The sequence below is a fragment of the Corvus brachyrhynchos genome, unplaced genomic scaffold (assembly GCF_000691975.1).
Source record: "Corvus brachyrhynchos isolate BGI_N302 unplaced genomic scaffold, ASM69197v1 scaffold55, whole genome shotgun sequence".
In the NCBI taxonomy this organism is placed as follows: Eukaryota; Metazoa; Chordata; class Aves; order Passeriformes; family Corvidae; genus Corvus; species Corvus brachyrhynchos.
This window is the reverse complement of record NW_008238314.1, coordinates 532,675-545,210: the sequence shown is the minus strand read 5'-3', so window position 1 is coordinate 545,210 and position 12,536 is coordinate 532,675. Positions and strand designations below refer to the sequence as shown.

At 42.9% G+C, this 12,536-nt stretch overlaps 1 long non-coding RNA gene across 1 annotated transcript; it reads right to left on the bottom strand.

Moving 5' to 3' along the window:
• Window positions 1-274: 274 nt before the first annotated feature.
• LOC108446630 lies at window positions 275-12,151 on the bottom strand. Its single transcript, XR_001861894.1, has 3 exons — window positions 11,742-12,151; window positions 4,548-4,632; window positions 275-2,674 (listed from the first exon to the last, which is right to left on the bottom strand). It is a non-coding gene; the product is annotated as an uncharacterized LOC108446630 (long non-coding RNA).
• Window positions 12,152-12,536: the final 385 nt, after the last annotated feature.

The following is a 12,536-nucleotide window of genomic DNA, read 5'->3' as shown; positions in this document are numbered from 1 at the left end:
AGGCTATAATGTCACTGCTTTCCAAACTGAACTGGGGAATTCACACTAATTTTATTTACACAGCCAGTTTTCCCAAATTCAGATTAATCAACAAATAACTTGCAAATAAGAATGGAGGTAAGACATAGAGAAAGAAGCAAACTTCTTTTTTTTGTGGCAACCTCCTCCCCAGGGCCATCTGAGTGTCCTCTTCCTGTTCTCTCACTCCAGAGTCTTTTGCCAGAGGCCTAAGCAACCCCTGTGCTCACCCCTTACCTTGGTCCTGACCCTTCTGAAGTCTCTCATGAGTTCATGAAATCTGTGCAGGAAGGGCTCCCAACCAGAAAAACAGGGAAATAATTGAAATCGTGCAGGAAACAACCACAGGGTTTACCTCAGGATAAGAGGGAAAAGGAGAAAGATGTAGAATTATGAAAGCTCCTTCAGATTACCTAAACTTGTCCTAGGCAGTATTTAAACCGTCTCCATTACACCTGGTACCAGACTGGCACCATATGTCTAAATATGTAAAAGTGATTCGAGTTCCTTTTATATAAAAACACCACTTTGCATTCAGTCTCCAAGATTCAAGTTCATACATATTCTTTGGCAAACACAACCAGCAAGTGAGCTCCATTCAGTTGTCAAAACCACCAGTACTTATGGACAAATCTCGTCAGCTTTACTCTCTCAAGTCCTTTCCTTTGAATGGGATTTGTGATTGAGTACACCTCCAGGTTAGAAGTGGATGGGCAATGTTGTCTTTACAAGCCAGCTTGAAAAGAATTAAGAAGTAGAGAGTACTTGGTGCCCTTGAATAGTTCTCAAAGCCTTTTGTATTGCGGCAATTAAGCAGCCAGTGTAATGACTCCCCAGCCCGAGGCAGGGGCACAGAGCTTGTCCTCCTCGAGTACAATGCCCTCCTTTGCTGCTTTGAGCAGTGGCAGCAGCATGCCCAGACAAACAGCACAAGCTGGGGTTGATTTCTGGCACCACAAAGTTCCAGAGGCACTACCAGATGCTGTAGGGCAAACAGATTTCAAGGTTTAGGAACTAATGGCCATCACCAGTCATGGTTGTCCTCTCCCTCCTGAACAAGGCACCCTCTGTTAGCAGATACTTCAGAAAAATCATGGAAAAGCTGTCACATGAGAGTTATTCTCATGGCAAAAGCAATCCCTGATGTTTCCCATCCCCTCCCCTCCAGCATCTGCTCATTCCTGCCCTTCTGAACTTTAACAGCCCCTCCCGGCATCTGAGTTCATCCTGTCATCCAGATTGCTGAAATAATCCAAATTTGAGGGGAAGGGAAAAACCCACACGTGCATACACACCTAGTTCAGGATAAAATATAATTGCGAAACAGGGAGTGGGGTGTTTTCTTTTTTCCAGTCCCGATTATTCCAGTGAATTTGTTTGCCCTGCACCCCCTCAAACAAATGCATGAGTGGTAAACTGTTCTGCAGGATGTGCCACAAGCAGCCAGACAGCTGAGAAAAGGTCCCTGTAAGCACAGTCCATGCTTTTTTCAGGCAATAGGAACATTTCCAGGAGTGCCACACACCTGCCTGGGGGCCCAGGGATTTCAGGATCTTTGGGATTATCTTCAGCAGGGCTCACCTTCAGCAGTGCTCACCTTCAGCAGGGCTCTCAAGAAGGCACAGGAAGCTGTTACAGGAATATTTTGGGTACTTAGGATGCCATCAGCAGAATATATCTGGCTTTTCAAATTAACATTGTCAAAATCATGACCAGGAATTATGATGACAGCCTTGGATGTGGAAGTTATGATGCTCTGAGATACAAACCATTCAAACATGTTACACAGGCAATATAAAACATCCCTTGGAGTTCTGAGCAGCTACAAAGTCACAGAAAGAAAGACAACATTTTGACAGAAATGCTGAAGTTTTCAAGCTTCAAGGTGCATGAAACTTCTTGTTAACTTTTTTCACTGGTGCCTTGCATGTCAGATTTTAACTCCTTAACTTTAATTTCTGCATGAAGTCTGTCTGATTATAATGCCTAAATAAGATCCAAACTTGCACAGATGTACCAGGATAAAAACAGCCAGGCCAAGTTGCTTCCATGGCCAGGATAACAGCCTGGTGATCTGTGAGGCCTCAGGTTTAGGTCATACCACAGTGGGGCTGTGACCTCTTTAAACTTCTATTGCAAAATAGTCTCTTCTTTGATCCCTGAGGCACAGACTCTTGAGGGCATTTGTCAGGAAAGGGATAACAGATCACTCTGGGCAGTGAAACCATGCTCAGCCACCCGAGGAGACTTCCTCTTTTTGCCAAATTCCAGCTTTTTGGACACTCCTCAGCAGCTCAGGACATGCATAAGCACATATGGTGAGTGTTACAGGAGATTTTCTTAACCCAGGCACTCTTTGAGCTGAATAGAACTTGTGAAGGAGCTGTAGGCAAAACATGACGGATCACCTGCACACTTTCCTTGACACGCTTCCTTCATCACTGCGGGATGCGCTCGAGATCAGCTGCCCTCAAGTCTGCCTTTGGCTGAGAGCCTCTCCCCTGCTGTTGTTTTCTTCCTCTCAGCCTAACAGGACTCCCTCAGCAAGGAAACCGCATCCCTGTGACTGTCTGTTGGGAGAGTTCCCATCCTCTGCTCTCTCCTCCTGTGCAGAGAAGCCTGCTGAAACTGATTTTCCCTCCCAGTGTCAGCCATCCTGCAAGGAATTGAGCAGAACAGAGGGTGAAATTTTGTCTCCAGTAAATATGTAAAAAATAATGTAACAGAGTAGAAGCTATGGGTAGGAAATGATGCTACAGAATTGATGGTTTCTATTAAATACCATTAAGAAGACTCAGATCTGGCTACCTGTGCTGTCTGGAATGGCTCTGAGAGGGACACATCAGGAGGCACTGATTTCACAGCTCTGAGAGGGGAAAGGACTGATCACAGCCCTTTGCCATCCTCAATACCTACCTAGACTAAGACACAGACCTACAACTGAGTCTTTCCCATCCTCACCCTTTTTACTCCATGGAAATCTTCACAGATGCAGATTTTGGGTTTAACAGCATTCCCTCCAGCTCTTACAAGGACTTTTGTGTAATCCAATGCTGCACATTTCATATTCCATGATCATTTGAAAGTTTATGAAATTCCATTTTGTTTCAATGTCTTCAATATTCCTTCAATTTCCTCATGAAAAGAGGTTGTAGCCAGGTGGGGGGTGGCCTCTGCTCCCAGGGAACAGGGACAGGATGAGAGGGAACGGCCTCAAGCTGCACCAGGGGAAGTTCACGTTGGACATCAGGAGGAATTTCTCCGTGGAAAGGGTGATCAGGCCTTGGAAGGGGCTGCCCAGGGAGGTGTTGGAGTTCCCATCCCTGAGTTGTCTAGGGAAGGACTGGATGTGGCACTCAGTGCTCTGGGCTGGGGACAAGGTGGGGATCGAGCACAGACTGGATTCAGTGATCTTGATGGCCTTTTCCAACCTAAATAATTCAATAACCCTGTCTGCCCAAGCTGTCTCCACTGCTATCACTCCCCTTGATATCCGTTCATCCCAGGAAATTAAGGCCGGGATATGCTCAGCACAGACCTGCAAATCCTCGAGCGAGCACCATTCTCATATTCCTGGTCATTCCAGTGCACCTGAGGAACCCCTGCCTCCTCTAGAGCACACTAAATCCATCTGCTGGGCTGGCTGCAGCAGGAAAAGAAGACAAGGGAGCTCTTTAGTAGCTTGTGGATCCCTCTGGGCTGACGGGATCATTCCTTGGCTGCTGGGTGATGTCGGGGCAGCTTTGTCGCATGGGAAGGATGTAAAATTCTCTAATAATGCTCCTGAGGGCCTGGTTCAAGGCAATGACCAGAAAAGTAGGTCAGAAAGGAAATCTTGCTGCTCTAAACAGGACAGTGGCAGCAGTCCATTGCACAGGCACAGGGTTTATGTAAGGCAGTGGCTGGAGCTGCTGCACTTTGAGTTTCACAACCAAGACAAGCCTGGTTCTGAAAATCCCTTGCTACTCCACAAAAAAGCAGGAACCAGCTTCTGCATGAATGTAGAAGGGCAAACATATCCCCAGCACCACAGTTTTGTGCTGATCTAAACATTTGAATACAGTTAAAGAACATTTCCTTCCCTCATTCACAAAGAATGCTCTAAAAGAGAGGCAGTAGCTTTGAAGGCACAACCAAAAATTCAGTCAGTAGTTATTCCTACAGCCTCCTGCTCCATTCCCAGTTATTCCAGGGTTTCTACATGCCGTGCCATGAGAGTAAAGAGATCTTAAAAGGATGTAATCAGCTCCCTGACCTCTCTGAAAGAGATATAACTCATGGAAAGGGATGTCTCGGCAGTGCTCCCCAGCTGTCACAGGAACCACTATCAGCTGTGTAACCGGAGAAAGTTGTGCTGTTCCCACATTTTCAGCCACCAAAGGCCAATGAGAATGAGAGGCAGAGAGATACAGAAAGCATCAGTTATGTCACAGGAGGTCCCACTCTGGTGACACAACGGGAGCTGGTTGAGACTGAGCCAGATCCCACAACAAAGTAAGGAAAAGTGGCTTAAAGGAACCTGAATTTACCTCCATCACCTTCACCTTTACATCAGGGTGCTGGGAAAGGGGAACTGGGGTCTTCTTCATGCTTCATGCTGCTCCTGGACTCCCACTGATGAAATAAACAGATTGGGTTTAGAGACATAGCCTTATTCAGGGAACTAAATAATAAAATGGGCATTTCTGGGCAGCATAAATATTCACTCATCAGTGATTCCGCCGCTGGCCCTGCTGACTGGGCTCTTTTTGGAGCCTTGTTTTCCATATGATCCAGTTTCCAGAGGCAGCACCTGAGCTGATCCCCAAGCGCAGCAGCACACGCTCAGCAGTGGCAGTACCCAGAGGCTAAAATGTATTTTGGCATAACGCGACCTTCAGCACACTGGGAAGTAACCAGTTTGGAAATCATTCTCTCACATTTAACAGCCTGCCTGGGAAGGGCTGATCAAAAAAAACGAGTCTCCTTCTCTAGTAAACATACCAGGTAAATGTATTCAACAGAAGAAACCCTCCAGTGGATCATGTGCACATTTATTTAGACATGAAGAAAGGGGAATATTTCATCCTGAACGCTTTGGGCTGTGCACAAACTTACCCCGGGCCAGGAACAACAACAACAGCTGAAAAATCAGCCATGGCCTGCAGTCCCTGGAGCAGCCCATTCCCTGCTCCAGAGTTTGCTTAGCAGAGTTTCCAACTCTCCTAGGCCTGACCTTTCACTTTTAGCCCTCTGTTGACTGTAAATGACCGGGCAGTGACTGTAAGATTTTAATATCTCTCATGTATCACAATGGGCCATTAAAGCTGATGCCTATAAACACACAGACCATGGGGTTACTGGGGCTGTTGCACAGTCTGGGGTTAACACATTCCCTGCTATGCTATTAAAAGACAACTGCATTGATTTAAATCTTATTTTGGACCATTTTCATGGCTTGAAAAGTCAGGGTGATGGCCCCACAGAGCATTGAAGGAGCTGTGTAAATAGACTTTTAGAAATGTGGTGTCCTGTAAGGGATTAAAATAAACATTTCAGACTCTTCATGCGTGCAAGCATTAGATGGATATCAGAGACAGGAGTTCTGAGTAACGTGGAAAAAAAGATTTAAAGAACACAGGGAATCAAAGAACTGTGTAGCTGCAATTTAATCAAGATGGTGTCACTTTGGTACCTGGCAAATGCTGACACTTCTACAGAAAATCAACTTCTGTAATTTCTTTTTATTTTTATTTCTAGGGGTTAAGCATAACCAAAACCTACATCAGATCCCTTGCTCAGGTCCTCTCTAAAGTGAAAGGGGCTTTCATAGAAACTTTCTCTTTGGTACACTTCGAGAGTCTCTCACTATTTAAGTGAGATTCTTAATTATTTTGTGCATAATTTTCAGGTGTTACAAAGTACCTCACAACTGGCATTGTGATCAAACTCTGATGAATATCTGTAACTTTGTCTATGTATTTAAATATAGGGTTTAACAGCTTTGTACCCCATTATATTCAGCGTGCAAAAGCTCCAACAACAGAGTTAGGGCAGCATTTTACACCTCTGATACAAGTCCAATCATTATTTATCAAAATAATTTTACACCCTTGAATCTAAGAAAAATTGTTCATAGCAAGCCTTTTCATACACCAAAAATCTAGGAAGCAGCAACAAAATTACTGTCTAGAGATAGCATTGTAAATTCTGCCATAATATCTGAATTTTAGGAGCTTGCTGGTGCTCCTGATATTCACCAAAGAGCACTGTAATTATGTTCACAGAAAATGCCTGAAATATCTGATTTGAGGAAAAAAAGAAGTCTCAATAATGTAAAAGAAAAAGGTTTTCTGCTGCCAGCAGCAATGACAGGTGAGAGAAGTGAGCAGCAAGGGTTAGGAAACAACTGATCTCTTTTTAGACAGGGACTGAGATCTCCACCAAAATGTAAAGTCTCAGGAAAAAAGCCATCTAATCAATCAAGTAGCCTTGGTATACTTTCACATAATTTCATCAGAGTATTAAAACATCAGTCATCCCTTTTCAATGGAAAATTTCAGCAGTTTGTGAGTCAGCAATATCAGTGTAGAGGCAGGGGAGCACTAAATAGCCCTGTTTGCCCTGGCACAGTGACTCCTGCTCTCTGAGCTCCAAAATTCCTCTCACACTGATCAGCAGAGTGTCATTTTCTGTCTGAAAGTAACCTGTCCTGTGACAATTGACAGCGTAGTCACTTCGTCTCACCCCCAAATGTGGCCTCAGTGACAGCTCCCTCCTTACTGCTCCCTTTTGTTCCAGGGATTCCGGAAAGGTCAGGAAAACTGGGTGTCACCTCTGTGAAGGGACAGTTCCTCAGCTGGGTATAGAACAGAAGTAGGTGGCGGGTTTGCATTCACAAAAGATATCTTAATCACTCAAGTCAGTGGACAAATATCCCTATGAATGGGCCAGCAAACTTTTTATAAAAAATAAGGGAGCCTGCGGGAAAGATGGGGAGAGACAATTTACAGGCGCATGGAGTCCCAGGACAAGGGGAAAGGGCTTCAAATTGACAGAGAGGAGGTTTGGATACTGGCAATAAGTCCTTCCCTGTGAAGGTGGGCAGGCCCTGGCACAGGGTGCCCAGAGAAGCTGTGGCTGCCCCTGGATCCCTGGAAGTGTCCAAGGCCTGGTTGGACAGGGCTTGCAGTAGCCTGGGATGGTGGAAGGTGTCCCTGCCCATGGCAGGGGGTTGGAATAACCTGATCTTTATTGTGCCTTCCAACCCAGGACATTCCATGATGATTCTGTGGTGATGATTATTTGAATTCGGTTAAGAGCTCTCAAAGGGCTCCTTACATATATCTCAGAACAAATCCAGATTACAGATCAGTAATTACAGGCTCAGTTTCTGCTCCCCTCTCCCTCCACGACACTTCACTTGTGGCACACCACAAAACACTTTTCTGCCTCCCATTCTGTTCAGAATAAACCATAAAAAGCTTCAGATTTCATAAGACTGCAACACAGCTGAAGTGATTTTGAGGTCATGGGGTCCTTGATTGAGCAAGCCCTTCTTGCAAAATGCAGACCACAGAAACTCAGCAATTTTTAATGCTGAGAGCATTGAACTGTGTCTCTTTTATGAGGAGGTATTTAGGTAAGTCAAGATGGTACACAACAGAAAAAAGCTAAAAAAACTGTATTATCATCATTACCCAGCATAGCCAAAAATCACCTTGGAACCTGCTCTTTTTAGAACAGGTCTGGGTTTCATTCAAGATTGTCTTCAAGATAACATTGAAAACACCTCTATGCTTTTGTTTTTCCACTCAAAAGCTGTGTTACAGAGAAAGAGCTACACAAATACCTTGCATAATAATGTCTTGCTTTTGTAGGTGTGGTTGAAATAAAGGTGCACTTTTTTGTGTTTGAGGAAAAGCTGCCAATGAAAAATCAAGGTGAGATTCTGAGACTCCTTTTCCATCCTGTGAGCTGGATCTTGCACAGGGACACAGCCAGGTAAAAACAAACACAGAACAAACAGATGGAACTCAGGCACAGTTTCACGGAAAATTTTAGTTTTCTACAATATCTAAGAGTTTCTGCCATCAGGATTTCCAGGAAGAGGTCATCCTTCTAGGTCACTAAAATCTGGTAACATCTTTAACAGAAAAGGTTTTATAGAACAACTTTTTTTTTGCTGTGCTTTGGGTGGCAACTCTACAGATGTCAGGGGCAGGACAAAGGAGAGAATAATACATTTTTAATTTATGTCAGCATACTCCTAGTCTGGTTTTCCCCCTAAAAAATGTAGTTGGTAGCAGAGAGTGACCCTTCCATTACAGCATCTGAGGGCACCACAGTGATTAATTTTATCCTCCCTATTGCCTTTGAAGTTGAGATAAATGAGTGGTCCAAGGTCACATAAAAGGCTGTGGTTGAACTGGGAACAAAAGTCAGATTTTTGGTGTCTGGACCTCTGCTTTATCTCTGCAATAAACCTCGGTAGTAAGAGGAGACAAGGAAGAAGCTGTTTAGAGGACAGTTGGTCACATTCAGAGAGAGAAAGCCAAGAGAACAGAGAAAGTAAGTTCTCCATGTGAGATGTTTTTAAGGCCAGATGGCGTGCCTTTTATTGAGTTCCCACTGTTCTCTGCTCTGGAAAACAAATAAACAAGGTTAGAAGCAGTTTTAAATTTTAATATTAATTTTTAACATTGTGGTCAGCCCATTCTGTACATTGATGAAGAGATTTTCCTCACAGTTGTTTGTTTTTTCTGCAGAGAAATTACAAAACTGAGTGGGGAAGGGAACACTCCAGAGGAAAAAACCTGCAGGGAGACCTGGATAGGCTGGAAGAGCATTATCCCCACGTTCCAGCATCTAAAGGGTGGCTGCAAGGAAGGTGGAGCCTCCCTTTTTACAAGGAGTCCCTTGGAAAAGATGAGCAATAATGTGCACAAGTTACGCCTGGGGAGGTTCCAGTTGGTCACCAGGGGATAATTTTGCACAGTAACAATCAGCCCCTGAAATAACCTTCCCAGGGAAGTGCTGGATTCTCCACCACTGGGCAAATTTAAGATTCAGCAGCACAGGGTGCTGGGCAGTCTTGTCCATACTGTGCTGTTGCTAAGAAAGGTTGGACCAGATGATCCTTGAGATCCCTTCCAACTTGGTATTCTAGGATTCTGTGATTTATTTTAATGCTTTGTTTTCTGCCCTATTTACTGGGATTTCAATCCAAAAACTAATCAGGAGTTAATCAGAAAGAGTTTCTTGGTTTTAGTGTATTTTTTATCAGACATCAAATTTTTGATTTCTAGATATTAGAAAAGAAAATTTCTATGCAAGTGGTTCTATATAATACCTATACTTGTATAAGTAGGCATCAATATTAAATAATGATAACAATAATAGTAACAACAACTGTACTTTGGATGTATTAAATAAATGCCATTAAATCATGAAACATTATGTAGGTTATTACTAATTTCATCATATCAAATGCAATCTATTCATTCTGAATCATTAGCAAAATCTGAGACAAGTGGTTGTGAATTTGGAATTATAATTCTTAATTCTGATTTGCATATCTCTATAACTACTATTTGCTCTGAGTTGTACAAGTGTATTATGAAGCGAACTGGTTCCCATTTCAAAACCTTTCAGACTTGAAAAAAAATGTTTTATTGTATTCTCTTTTTTTATTTCTGAAAAAGCTGTGAAATAATACTAAAAGAAAACTCCCTGTCCTAATACAGGAATTTGCATTTTCTCCAATCTCCAGCCAGAAAAATCCACATCAAACAGAAAGGATGAGCACAGCTCAGTTTAATTGTTTACAACACTGAGTAATTGATCTTCTTGATTGCTTTAAATAAATATCGTCACTTTTCCTCTCTCTTCATCCATCTTTTCATCACCAGAAAAAATGAAATGAATTATTGAGCCAGATTGTAATTTATTTATCATGACAGTTCATTGACATTTATTCCTTAAGATCTTCTCAGTATAAACTCTTTTTTTTTGCTTTTTGATATCTCTTTGTCCTTTCAGGAAATTTAATCTGTTCTATGAGTGAGCCTTCTTTCTTTAGCTTTACCAAATGAAAATAATAGTCATATTAAGAGTGGAAGTAAAAACCTATGGGTCAATATTTTGGCCTTCAGAGATTTTATTTTTTAATCCAGATGTCAGCTATGTACACCAGTATTTCTGCAGATGGTAAGAAAAGGAGGAAAAAAAAAAAAAAAAGCATGGAATAAAACATAAATAATAACCTAAAATCTGGTTGAGGCAAGCACAGATTAGGCAGTTAATTCGTCATACAGAGATGGCTTTCTTTTTTGTCCTCCCTGACGAAAAAACCAAAATAATTTAGCTCTTCAGTGCTCAAAACATCATCAAATACCATTCATTACTACTTCAAGGAAATGGATTTATGAACACAAACATAAATACCCATTTCAGTATAACTTTCAAAAACAAATCAGATCTTTGACTAAGAATTACACTAAGAAACCTCAATTTTAATAATGTGGAGAAATTCTCAGAGGCAGTAGGTATTGTCTTTTTTAGCTTTACTTCAAAATTTTAAATGGCTCCATTTTTCAACAATTTAACAACCAACTCCTGTGGAACAGGGTTATAAAATCTCCCTTCCAACTCAAAGCATTTATGATTCTGTGATAGCACCCAAAGCAAAGCACAATTAATTCTAACTCTAATTAATTCTAATTCTAATCTTCTTGCAAATATTCCAAATGTATCCTAATGGAAATCAACTGCCCACAGCAGAGTAGCTGCTTCACAGAGATCAGACTTTGGCTGGCTTTGGATTTGTTTTACTGCAAGTTTCTTGTGTATTTTGGCTTATGTCATCATTTGTTCTCCACATGTCAGATAAGCACAGTAGAATTTCTATCTGGATCAGTCACTTTGGTGATTAGGGTGAGAACTGTTTGGCAAAAACTAAACTACCAGTATGTTATCAGCATTATTCTCAGATCAAATCCAAAACACAGCACTGTGTCAGCTACCAGCAAGAAAAGGAACTCTATTTCAGCTGAAACAAGGACTCAGGATCTGAGAAGGCACTGCAATAATGCCATCTTTTTAACATGGAAACTTTCAATGTATCTAAGTAGTGTGGTTTTTCATTTAGGTGAAATAAGGTATCCTGCAAGATTTTGCATTTTTGAGTTTTGATTGTTACCCTTGCTTTCTTTAGGTTACTGATGTTGAGGCAGCAAATCTGTCAGGTTTCAAAATAAGACTGAGGCTTGAAAGATCCATTCCGAAGAGACTAGAATAAGTGAATTTCTAAAATTTATTTTTTCCCCAATATTGGCAGTAGTGTCTGAACATGAGCCCAGGGGTGCCCAGGTGGGCAAGAAGGCCAAGGGCACCTGGGCTGTGGCAGCAGTGGTGTGGCAGCAGGACCAGGGCAGTGATTGTCCCCTGTGTTGGGCACTGCTGAGGCCACCCCTTAATTCCTGGGATCAGTTTTTGGCCCCTAATGACAAGAAGGACCTGGAGGGGCTGGAGCGTGTCCAGGGAAGGGAACAGAGCTGGGAAGGGGCCGGAGCCCCGGGAGCGGCTGAGGGGGTTGGGAAAGGGGCTCAGCCTGGAGCAAAGGAGGCTCAGGGGGGACCAGTGTTTCCCCTGTCTTGCCTTCCCCTCTTTTTCCCCTCCAAGCCCTCCATCTCCCCATGCAGACACTGATCCCTTGCTGAAATAGTGAACCCTGGTGTTTGTACCTTGATGTGGCTGGAGTAGGACAGGTAATGGGACATCAGCAGATGAGTCGTGCTGGGAAATGTTGATATCTCCCTGCAGCACTCCAAGGACAGCAGCTTTAACTTGTCAGAAGACTGCTAAGCCATTGCAGTGTGGCTGTGAGAGGAGGAGAGAGGCCATGCCAGGACACCTCCAGCTTCTGCCCACTCATCTGCAAAAAAATAGAGAACCCAGCAGATTTTGGTTATGATTCTTCCATATGAGACACTCACAGTAGGCAAGCTGGACCTGCATAGCAGGGGATTCAGGAGCTGAAAATACTCTTTGCTGAAAAAACCCAGGCTTAAAGCAGGGCCAATAGCTCAGGAAATGCCCTCCTGACTGCAGCTTCTATAATTCCTTTATGTCCTCTAATCTGCACAGGGGCAGAGCAAACAGCAGAGCAGCTTCTCCACGAGTGGCGAAGGGAAGAAGGGAAGGCAGAGGAAATGCTGAGGGGTCACTTGATTCCATGGAATGCTTGTGCCAAAGCCATTTGGCTTTTGATTTGGAGCTTTGCACCAACTGTGCACATCGAGCCTATTTTAAATCCATGACATATTTACTGTTACCCTCAGCCTCTTTCCTATTGTTTTACACTTAGTTCTTGTTTTCCTGTCTTTAATTAAGCTGTGAGTTGCTCAGGGCACCACCATGACTACTCCTATTTATACAATGCTTGGCACGTGGATTTTGAGGCTTTGCCAAATGTGGGAAGAGAAAAAAAAAGAAACACAAGACAGCAAACTATCAGGAAGGAAGGTCTGACTTAGAAA